Here is a 12,291-nt window from a genome sequence, read left to right on the forward strand (position 1 = left end):
ACTATAAAGTAGTGTTGAAAGAATGCAGCCCTGATAAATCTTGAGTTTGGTTTTGGTGTTGTATTTTAATCATTTGCAGACTGTATTTAAGATCCTGGAGGTGTTCCTGTCTTTACTGATTCTGTTCCGGATGTCCTGGCTTGCTCCACTGTCCTGGCTGATGGTGCTGCCCGAGTATGTGAATGTTTCTACATTGGTGAGAACATAATCCTCTATCCATACTGGTGATGGTGAGACACTATTAAAGGTCATGAGATCTGTCTTATTGCGGTTGATTTTCAGTCCAATTTGCTGGCTGAAAGCATTGAGTCAAGTTGTTTTTTCTTGTATATGGTGTTGGGTATGTGATAGGAGAGCAACATCATCTGCAAAGTCCAGGTCTTCAAGGGATGAAAAGAGTGTCCATGTAATGCCTCTTGGCATATCTTCTGCTGTACGCTGCGTTACCCCGTCAATGGCAATGTTGAAAAGGATTGCAGATATGACACACCCCTGACGTATTCCTCTTTTGACTTCAAAACTGAGCTCACTGCGATCAACACTACATGTAAAGTTGAAATAGAAGCTTTTGATTACGTTGATTATATGGAAAGGAATTCCATATGCCCGCAGGATGTGCCATAGACTGGTCCTGTGAATGCCATCAAAAGCCTTCCCAAGGTCTATGAAATTTATGTAGAGTTGCCATTGCAATTCTAAGCACTGTTCTATTAGGTTTCGTAGAGTGAAGATCTGGTCTGTGCATCCATGCCCTTTCTGAAAACCAGCTTGCTCTTTTCTGAGAACGCTATCAACTACCTCTGATGTATGCTGGACTATGATCTTACACAATACTTTGCTTGGCAAAGATAAAAGTGTGATACCACACCAGTTATTATAATCACCGAGAGTTCCTTTCTTTGGTATCTTTACTATAACCCCATTGGTCCACTCATCTGGCACTTTTTCACTTTCCCAGACTGATGTAAATAGAGGGGCCAGGATAGATGCTGCTAATTTAGGATTTACCTTGAACAATTCACATTCAAGTTATCCTTGCTGTCATAAACATAAAGGGAAGGGTAAACACCTTTAAAATCCCTCCTGGCCAGAGGAAAAACCCTTTCACCTGTAAAGGGTTAAGAAGCTAGGATAACCTCGCTGGCACCTGACCAAAATAACCAATGAGGAGACAAGATACTTTCAAAGCTGGAGGGGGAGAGAAACAAAGGCTCTCTCTGTCTGTGTGATGCTTTTGCCGGGAACAGAAAAGGAATGGAGTCTTAGAACTTGGTAAGTAATCGAGCTAGATATGCATTAGATTCTGTTTTGTTTAAATGGCTGATAAAATAAGCTGTGCTGAATGGAATGTATATTCCTGTTTTTGTGCCTTTTTGTAACTTAAGGTTTTGCCTAGAGGGATTCTCTATGTTTTGAATCTGATTACCCTGTAAGGTATTTACCATCCTGATTTTACAGAGGTGATTCTTTTACTTTTTTTCGTCAATTAAAATTCTTCTTTTAAGAACCTGATTGCTTTTTCATTGTTCTTAAGATCCAAGGGTTTGGGTCTGTGTTCACCTATGCAAATTGGTGAGGATTTTTATCAAGCCTTCCCCAGGAAAGAGGATGTAGGGTTTGGGGAGGATTTTGGGGGGAAAGACGTTTCCAAGCGGGCTCTTTCCCTGTTATATATTTGTTAGACACTTGGTGGTGGCAACAATAAAGTCCAAAGGCAAAAGGTAAAATAGTTTGTACCTTGGGGAAGTTTTAACCTAAGCTGGTAAGAATAAGTTTAGGGGGTTTTCATGCAGGTCCCCACATCTGTACTGTCAAAGTTTGACTCAGACTCACAATTTATCAGACCACTCTGTTTTATTAGCAAAGCTGCTCTGCTAATACATTTAGAAGTGAGCCCCCCAAGTGGGGCTTGTGTCTTTTAATTTATACAGTTTTTTGGACAACAAGTTATAGAGAAGTTACAGACAAAAGAAGAAAAAGATTTTAGTCACCACCCTTCGAGATCCCTGAGACCAGTCACGTATCTTCAATTACCTGCCACCCTTAACAATCTCCTTTAACAGCTTCCAGTTAACTTAACTAATTGCCCTTCACACCTTCCATTCTGATGCCTGCTTCTTAGACGTGCTGGCTCTATCTTAATTGCTTCTCCATTCAAAAGCTAACTGTCCCTACGTGTGCTCCCTCAGATACTTTGTAACATGTTTTGGCATGCCGTCTCATATACAATGTATCCAGCATGTCCCCTTATACAACGTTATACTTATACAATGTTATACTTCCACAGTACCCTAGAGTTCAGAGTGAGGAAGGAACCTTGACACTTGCCAGGAGCTTTCCCATTTTTTAAGGATTTGATGGCTTGAATGATCTCTTCCTTAGTTGGGGTGTCTGTGTTGATATCAAGATCGTCTTCTGCCTGCTGGATGTTTGCTTCCTCTTTAGATGGCTCCTGGTTCAGCAAATTGGCTTGTGAATTTCACGATGTTCAAATAGGGTTCTGCCAATGACTAGGTCATTCACATTACAGAAATCAATGAGCCTTTCTCCATTTTCATTCATGGTGCCACACCCATGTCTTCCCATTGCTCTGTCATTGTTTGTGTTGTCCTTACTGATCCTGGCATTCAGGTCTCCCATGAGGATAGTTAGATCGTGGCGTGGTACTCTCTCTAACTCCGCCTGTAGAGTAAGGTAAAATTTGTCCTTTACTTCTTCATCACTGTCATTTGTAGAAGCATAGCACTGAATCAGGGTAATATTATTATGATTCCCTTTCTGTCTGGCTCTCAAGTCTGCAGCTGATGGACTTCCACTCAAGCAGGGAACGCTCCACTCCCTTCTTCAAAAGGATGGCAACACCCTCATGGTGTTGTCCATCATCCCACCCAAAAAACAGCAAAGTTTCCCCTGAGGCTGCTGTTAATCTTCCTGATCCCATCCATCTGCTCTCGCTGACAGCCAGGATGTGTAAGCTGTAGTGTCTCATCTCCGCTGAGACCTGAGCTAGCTTCCCTACTTTGTACATTGTCCATACGTTCCAAAAACCAAGTTTGGTTTTTGTCTTGGTGTTGAGCACTTCAGTCTTCATGCCAGTGGCTTCCTTTCGGCTTTCACCACAGGCAGTCATACGGGTCATTGACTCCTAAAGGCCATCACACACAGTAATGGTCGATTTCTCCGTCGCTGTTTCTGTACCATATTTCGTTTTTACAGGACAGGGTTGTTAGGACACAGACTCTGGGGATTGTTAGAGCACACAAGCTGTTCCGCCATGACAAGGCGTGGACACCAGAGGACAGTTCCTAGGTCAGGTCTGTCTATATCTGAGCGATGGAGTGTGATTCCCAGTTTGTGTAGACATATCTGTGCTAGCTCCTCAAAATAGCAGGGTGTCCACAGCAGCATGGATGGCTTCTTGGTTAGCTGTCTCAAGTACAGTCCCACTCAATCCCTAGGTATGTACTCTGGTGGCTAGACCAAGCCACAGTGGATACACTGCTATTTTTCAGACTAGCAAGAGCGAGTACATCTATGCAAGCTGGAAATCCCACTTCCCTGCTTAAATGTAGACACAACTTTAGCCAGTTAGATAAGGGCCAAACTCTCCAAAGTGCTCAGCACTCCGGTTGCACATCAGGTGCAGAGCTCTTTTGATAATCTTGCCCATAAGCCAATGCTATAAGTCCTAGAAATTGCTTCTCCACCACTGGATTTCACAGCCACCCTGGGATGGAGCACAGCTACACTGTTCTAGGAGAGAAAGCGACGCAACATCCAATACCAACTGAACATGCAGGCTCAAGATGGATGGTAATGGCCCAGATTAGAATTCAGCCAGGACACCACACTTTTGCAGAAACTGTATTTCCTGTTGAAATTCCTGACCAGCTCTAGTCTTGACATTTTCTGGTGCCGCTGCTGTGAGGGATTCAATCTGCCACCCCATTTCCTGGGAAGTCTCAAAGATTTCCTCACACAGGCAGCTTTCGAGGTTGCTTACTGCTCAATTATTCCAGTGTGACCTTGTGGGTAGTGTGCTGGTCTAGGACTCAAAAGAGATGGGTTCTATAGTGGCCTCTGCCACTAGCCTGCTTGGGACAGTTATTTCGCTGCCCTGTGCATCCTTTTCCCCATCGGTAAAATGGGGCTAATGACAGTAACCTGCCTTTTAAAGCACTTTGCGAGCTACTCATGAAAAGCGCTAGATAAGAGCTAGGTATTGTTATTCGTTACCATCTCAACACAAACACCTACTATTAACCTTCTCTGGAGCCCAGCCATCTGGATGTCAGATAAATCACTGTTTTATCTAAACAATCCAAGGAAAAACCACCTGGGAAACTCAGCATCAGGGTTCTCCTACCCCCAAATACTGTGTGAAAGAGGGTGGAATGCCGTCTTACAAAGCTAGAGAAGACGGAGCCAGTATGGCAAATTGGAACATTCCCTTCTCATCCTCATGCTATTGCTTTCCAATGGCCCAGCCTCTTTATCTGCTTGTTCCAACATGCCCTATGAAGGGAGCAGCTCAGTACTATAAAAAGGCTGAAGAGGAGGTGGGGTTTAGAGGCAGGAGAGTTGCTGGGGATTTGGGTGAGAGCTCACTGGGGCTGCTGGGAGAGGATTAGGTGGTGTTTTGGTAGGTGTGTATATAAATTTAGTGGTAAGTTCTGTGATTGGTCTAACCCAGACCAGTGGTTCACCACTCATTGTGGTTTGGGCTTAAAAAGGGAAGGAAATCCATCCCTTCCTGGCGGTGTCAGTGGAAGACCTGCATTAAGGAGGGTGTCTTGGAAGCAAAGTGACTAAAATGGGGGTAAACGACGTGATTATCAGCTAAGCCTAAGCTGTCCAATAACAAGCCTGTCTGCTGGACTGCACAGACCAGCCTGAGCTGGGAGTAGGAACTTCTGGAGGTTGGTTGTTCAGGCGGGAGCCGCTTGGGATAGCTAAATCCATGAAACACAAACCTGAGTGGAGCAGAACTAGTGTAAACCATTCCTGGGCACCAGAACCAGCAATGATCTAAGAAGAGGGGAAGACACGCTCACTTAGAATCATAGAATTGATTTAGTTGGTGTTGGTCCTGATTTAGTTGGGGTTGGTCCCGCTTTGAGCAGGGGATTGGACTAGATGACCTCCTGAGGTCTCTTCCAACCCTGACATTCTATGATTCAATGAATCATTGAATTCCTACAGTGAAACCTCGGGTGGGAGAAAAAAAGCTTTCTAATTGCTGCCTCGACGCTGCCACTTCCAGTAGAACAAACTTGATGTCATTTCCCCTTAGTCAGACCTTTAAAGGTGAATTGCAAAGGGGACATTCTCGGTCTTGAGTCCTTTACTGCTCCTTTCACATAGCAAGTGTTTTCACCCCAAAAAGCTAGGAACAGGTGTAAAACTTATAGCCAACTCCACTGGTTTTTTCCTGCCACCTTCTTCTTTCCCCTCATCTCACTCTGGCTCTACTGTAGCACCCAGGCCCGCCCACAGCTCCTGGTCAGGATATCCAGTGATGGCGTTCAGCTGGGCCAGTCTCCTGCTGACAAATTAGGGCATTTCATGTACATCCTGGTGCTTCATGTTCCATGGTGACCTGTTCAGGGGCCTCTGTTTCCCTCCACTGTCAACCTGCAGGTACCTCCTGTCTCATGGACTGCCAAATTCTAGCTCTCTCAAGGCAATGTCAAAGCCTGTTTGACAGCTTACTGGAAGAGCTACTGAATTCTTCATAGATTTAGATTTTTCTCTGTCCAGACTTCCCATGTAGCTTCAGGATGTGACTGGTAAGCATTGCCTGCTTTGGCCCATCTTCAGGGTTCTTCTGATCATGCTGGCATTCCTTTTGCACTAGGGTAGTTTCCACTGAAAGTATCAGGACCGGTTATACACACCACATCTGATGGCCTGATCTGAATCTGCTGGTGAGTTTTCACCACGGCTGTTGGAGACAACAGTCACAGCAACTGATAGGTTACCAGATTGTGGCTCTCCTTTCACTCTTGGCAGTTTTCTCTGACTTCCATGTCTTCTAATGGTAAATCAAATTCTACTTCCACAGAGACCAGGCTACAGAAGCAGCAGATAAGCCAAGTATGTCCTGCTGGGTGGAAAATCAATGCTTTGGGTGAAACTGGCCTGACTTCAGTCCCTGAGCTTTGACAGTCATTGCCATAGTGAATGAACAGGGAGGTGGAGTTACCTTAAATGGGGGATGGAGATATGGAGGTACCAGGGTCTGAGTGATCTGTTTTTGGCATGTACACAGAACTTGGATAAAAACATAAAGTGCTCTCTGGAAGGTTGCGATGTAGCACTGCTTTATTTCTCAGAACTGTAATACACCAAGACTCAAAACCAGAGAGCAAGCTGCCTGCTCCCTCAGAAACACAACTGGCCCCACTTTACTCTAGGCTGGCTCTCTGCGGCCTGACTTATCACACGCTTCCTTACAGAGCCCCTTGCCTGCAAGCAAGGAAACCCCTTGCAAATTAAAGTGATAACTTTGTAATGCGAACAGATTTCAATGCACCACCGAGGACCGAGTTCCTTGCTCTCTTCAGCTCTCCCAAAAACTTGAGCAGCATCTACCACTAATACGTAGTCATGAGTGCAGGGGACTGGACTGGATGATTTCTCGAGGTCCCTTCCAGTCCTACGAGTCTATGACAGTGGGCATATAAGACGTGGGTTGGGCTCTGACTAGTATCTGGAATGCCAAGGAGGGCTCTGAGTTAATACCACTCTGTGGGGCTAGGGGAACTATACACCTTCTCACCTAAGAAGGGTAACGGTTGGAAATAGCTTCCATTTGAGGTCTGCTTCATCCAGATAAACTAACAGACTCCAGAAGCAGTTGGCAGGCTGCTCCACTCCCAACAGTGCTAAGGGACTTCAGCATGGTGGGTCAGGCTACAGTCCCAGCCTTCCTGAGAAACTAGTGGCTTAGAAAGACAGATGGTGGGGTTTAGCTTTTTAATCTGTTGCATATCTTCAGTCACTGCTCTAATCTAGCTACCCAGCTACCCAGCTTTCCTCCTCGGGGTCCCTAGTTCGTCAATCTGAGACTTGCCCTCTGCCATGGTGGTAGGAAAGCAGTGTTGGGTGTTCAGTAACTAGGGTGACCAGATGTCTCGATTTTATAGGGACAGTCCTGATTTTTGGGTCTTTTTCTTATATAGGCTCCTATTACCCCCACCCCCTGTCCTGATTTTTCACACTTGCTGTCTGGTCACCCTATCAGTAACTATTCAGCCTCCCAAACTCACTGTGCTGTATATCATGGATATAGCCTGCCATTTCCTTGCCATCCTCACTAATGCTACAGTTTTCAATCTATGCTCCAAAGTCAGGGAGATGCAGGGAAATTGGGCCAGAGCCTTATTCACTCACCCAGGCTTGTGGTGGTGGTGGGTGACTTAATGGGTGTAGACTTCTATTGCAGGGCAGGGGAAATGTTTTGTTTTTAGATTTACTCTTTAGGCTACGGCAAAAGGTGAGAAGGGCATGCCTTTCGGCCTTTGAAATGAAAATCTCCATTCTGTGGAGTACTTCTCCCTAAAGGTTTGATCCCGCATCATTTGACTTCATCACAAAACTCCCATGGAGTTTAGTGGAATCAGGTGATGTATCTCCTAAATGCAAGCCTTCCAAAGACTGAATAGACTGTTTCATTGGAGGTGTTCCATGAATCAGAACTATTAACTTGGAATCTGGAGACCTGGATTCTCTATTGGGTCCATCTTTGCTGACTGGGAGCAAGAAGCAAAGCTTATTGTGATCTGCCACTATGAAAACAGCAGCACAGCAGTGAACAAAATTCAATCCTGTTGGGCTATATAAAATGGGACAAGATGCTAATCCTAGGAATACACTTGATGGCTTATCTTCATATTGCAAACTGTGCTCAAATCTGCTTACCCATCTCAAGAGCAATGGAGCAGAAACAGAAGCAGCCCAAAGGTGGGGGTGTGACAGGTTTGGTCACAGAGATCCCCTTGGGACTGTCACCTGATGTGCTGACATTACCTCTGAGCCCATTTTCCCTGCCAGTTTGGGACTCCAGAGCCCTGTCTTGTTGAGCCAGACACATTAGCCTGCTGCAACACAGACTCTGGGTCTGGGCCGCGCCCCCAAAGCTGCAGACTTTAACCAAAAACTGCTCAGCAGGTTACCTGTCTCCAGCACCCAGACACCCAGTTCCCAATGGGACCCAAACCCCAAATAAATCTGTTTTACTCTGTATAAAGTTTATATAGGGTAAATTCATAAATTGTCTGCCCTCTATAACACTGATAGAGAGATATCCATAGCTGTTTGCTCCCCCAGGTATTAACCGCTTACTCTGGGTTTATAGGATGACTATAAGCTGCCAATGTGATATCGCCATGACAAAAGCTAATGCGGTCTTGGGATGCATCAGAAGAGGTATTTCCAGTAGGGATAAGGAGGTTTTAGTACCGTTATACAAGGCACTGGTGAGACCTTACCTGGAATACTGTGTGCAGTTCTGGTCTCCCATGTTTAAGAAGGATGAATTCAAACTGGAACAGGTACAGAGAAGGGCTACTAGGATGATCTGAGGAATGGAAAACTTGTCTTATGAAAGGAGACTCAAGGAGCTTGGCTTGTTTAGCCTAACTAAAAGAAGGTTGAGGGGAGATATGATTGCTCTCTATAAATATATCGGAGGGATAAATACCGGAGAGGGAGAGGAATTATTTAAGCTCAGTACCAATGTGGACACAAGAACAAATGGATATAAACTGGCCACCAGGAAATTTAGACTAGAAATTAGACGAAGGTTTCTAACTAACAGAGGAGTGAAGTTTTGGAATAGCCTTCCAAGGAAAGCAGTGGGGGCAAAAGGTCTATCTGGCTTTAAGATTAAACTCGATAAGTTTATGGAGGAGATGGTATGATGGGATAACATGGTTTTGGTAATTAAATATTCCTGGTAAATAGGCCCAATGGCCTGTGATGGGATATTAGATGGGGTGGGCTCCGAGTTACCCAGGAAAGAAAGAATTTTCTGTAGTATCTGGCTGATGAATCTTGCCCTATGCTCAGGGTTTAGCTGATCACCATATTTGGGGTCGGGAAGGAATTTTCCTCCAGGGCAGATTGGAAGAGGCCCTGGAGGTTTTTTGCCTTCCTCTGTAGCATGGGGCACGGGTCACTTGCTGGAGGATTCTCTGCTCCTTGAAGTCTTTAAACTATGATTTGAGGACTTCAATAGCACAGATATAGGTGTGAGGTTTTTTGCAGGAATGGTGGGTGAAATTCTGTGGCCTGCGTTGTGCAGGAGGTCAGACTAGATGATCATAATGGTCCTTTCTGACCTAAATATCTATGAATTAATAAACAAAAGTTATTTTATTAAGTATAAAAAGTAGGATTTAAGAGGTTTCAAGTAATAACAGACAGAACAAAGTAAGTCACCAAGCAAAATAAAGCAAAAACACGCAAGTCTAAGCCTAATACAATCAGAAACTGATTACAGTAATATCTCACCCTCAGAGATGTTCCAATAAGCTTCTTTCACAGACTAGACTCCTTCCTAGTCTGGGCCCAATCCTTTCCCCTGGTACAGTCCTTGTTAGTTCCAGCAGACATCTCAGGTGGTAAGCAGGGGTTTTCTCATGTCTGGCCTCCCCCTTTCCTGCTCCACCCCCTTTTATAGCTTTGGCACAAAGTGGGAATCTTTTGTCTCTCTGAGTCCCCACCCCTTCTTCTAAATGGAAGAGTACCAGATTTAAGATGGTTTTCATTATCAGGTGACATGGTCTCATGTCTCTGTAAGACCCCTAGTCTCCATTCCCCATGGGCTGGCCCACACATACACAGGAAGGCTTTCAAGTAACTAAGGCCATTTACAACTGATGGAGGGAGGGATAGCTCAGTGGTTTGAGCATTGGCCTGTTAAACCAAAGGTTGTGAGTTCAATCCTTGAGGGGGCCATTAAGGGATCTGGGGCAAAAATTGGGGATTGGTCCTGGTTGGACTAGATGACCTCCTGAGGTCCCTTCCAACCCTGATATTCTATGATTGTTTCTGGAGCACCCTTAATGGCCTTAATATGTTTACATCAGTGATAAAAGTTTATATCTTATTCTCCTAACTCCAGATATAGAAATAATACATGCAAACAAATAGGATGAACACACTTAGTAGATTACAAGCTTTCTAATGACACGAAACAAGGGGTATTTAGCGTAAACCATATTACAGTTATGTCATATTCATAAGCATATTTCCATAAAGCATATGAAGTGCAACTTCACAGGAGGATAAACTAGGAGATGTCCAGTGAAAGTGAAAGGCGACATTTAAAAACGTATTGGCCAAAACTTGCAAACATGAGTTTCTAGGTACCTACATAAACTAGGTAAACTAGTTTATAAAGTAGATAAACTAGGAGATGTCCAGTGAAAGTGAAAGGCGACATTTAAAAACGTATTGGCCAAAACTTGCAAACATGAGTGTCTAGGTACCTACATAAAAGGCCTGACTGTTTTGGGATGCTGTGCACCCATAACTCTAATTGAAGACAGTTGGACTTGCAAATGCTGAACTACTGAGAAGCCTTATTATTCTGAGTTAGGTATCTGATTTCAGGCATCCAAGTTTTCCTAGCATTCATGCTATGTGTTTTATGGTACCCACAAGTATTCTCAGCATTTCACCAAGAACACAGATGGCTCAAAAGGAAAAAAGATTTCTTTTTACACACAACTCACCTGTGGAACCCCCTGCCATAAGATATTATTGAGGATGATATCCTGAACAGGATTCATAGAATCATAGAATAACAGGGTTGGAAGGGACCTCAGGAGGTCATCTAGTCCAACCCCCTGCTCAAAGCAGGACCAATCCCCAATTAAATCATCCCAGCCAGGGCTTTGTCAAGCCTGACCTTAAAAACTTCTAAGGAAGGAGATTCTACCACCTCCCTAGGTAACGCATTCCAGTGTTTCACCACCCTCCTAGTGAAAAAGTTTTTCCTAATACCCAAACTAAACCTCCCCCACTGCAACTTGAGACCATTACTCCTTGTCCTGTCCTCTTCTACCACTGAGAATAGTCTAGAACCATCCTCTTTGGAACCACCTCTCAGGTAGTTGAAAGCAGCTATCAAATCCCCCCTCATTCTTCTCTTCTGCAGATTAAACAATCCCAGTTTCCTCAGCCTCTCCTCATAAGTCCTGTGTTCCAGACCCCTAATCATTTTTGTTGCCCTTCGCTGGACTCTCTCCAATTTATCCACATCCTTCTTGTAGTGCGGGGCCCAAAACTGGACACAGTACTCCAGATGAGGCCTCACCAATGTCGAATAGAGGGGAATGATCATGTCCCTCGATCTGCTGGCAATGCCCCTACTTATGCATCCCAAAATGCCATTGGCCTTCTTGGCAACAAGGGCACACTGTTGACTCATATCCAGCTTCTTGTCCACTGTCACCCCTAGGTCCTTTTCTGCAGAACTGCTGCCTAGCCATTTGGTCCCTAGTCTGTAGCGGTGCGTTGGGTTCTTCCGTCCTAAGTGCAGGACCCTGCACTTATCCTTGTTGAACCTCATCAGATTTCTTTTGGCCCAATCCTCTAATTTGTCTAGGTCCATCTGTATCCTATCTCTGCCCTCCAGTGTATCTACCACTCCTCCTAGTTTAGTATCATCCGCAAATTTGCTGAGAGTGCAATCCACACCATCCTCCAGATCATTTATGAAGATATTGAACAAAACCGGCCCCAGAACCAACCCTTGGGGCACTCCACTTGATACTAGCTGCCAACTAGACATGGAGCCATTGATCACTACCCATTGAGCCCGACAATCTAGCCAACTTTCTACCTACCTTATAGTGCATTCATCCAGCCGATACTTCTTTAACTTGCTGGCAAGAATACTGTGGGAGATCGTGTCAAAAGCTTTGCTAAAGTCAAGAAACAATACATCCACTGCTTTCCCTTCATCCACAGAACCAGTAATCTCATCATAGAAGGCGATTAGATTAGTCAGGCATGATCTTCCCTTGGTGAATCCATGCTGACTGTTCCTGATCACTTTCCTCTCGTGTAAGTGCTTCAGGATTGATTCCTTGAGGACCTGCTCCATGATTTTTCCGGGGACTGAGGTGAGACTGACTGGCCTGTAGTTCCCAGGATCCTCCTTCTTCCCTTTTTTAAAGATTGGCACTACATTAGCCTTTTTCCAGTCATCTGGGACTTCCCCCGTTCGCCACGATTTTTCAAAGATAATGGCCAATGGCTCTGCAATCACAGCCGCCA

The sequence above is a fragment of the Caretta caretta genome, chromosome 5 (genome assembly GCF_965140235.1).
Source record: "Caretta caretta isolate rCarCar2 chromosome 5, rCarCar1.hap1, whole genome shotgun sequence".
Taxonomy (NCBI): Eukaryota; Metazoa; Chordata; order Testudines; family Cheloniidae; genus Caretta; species Caretta caretta.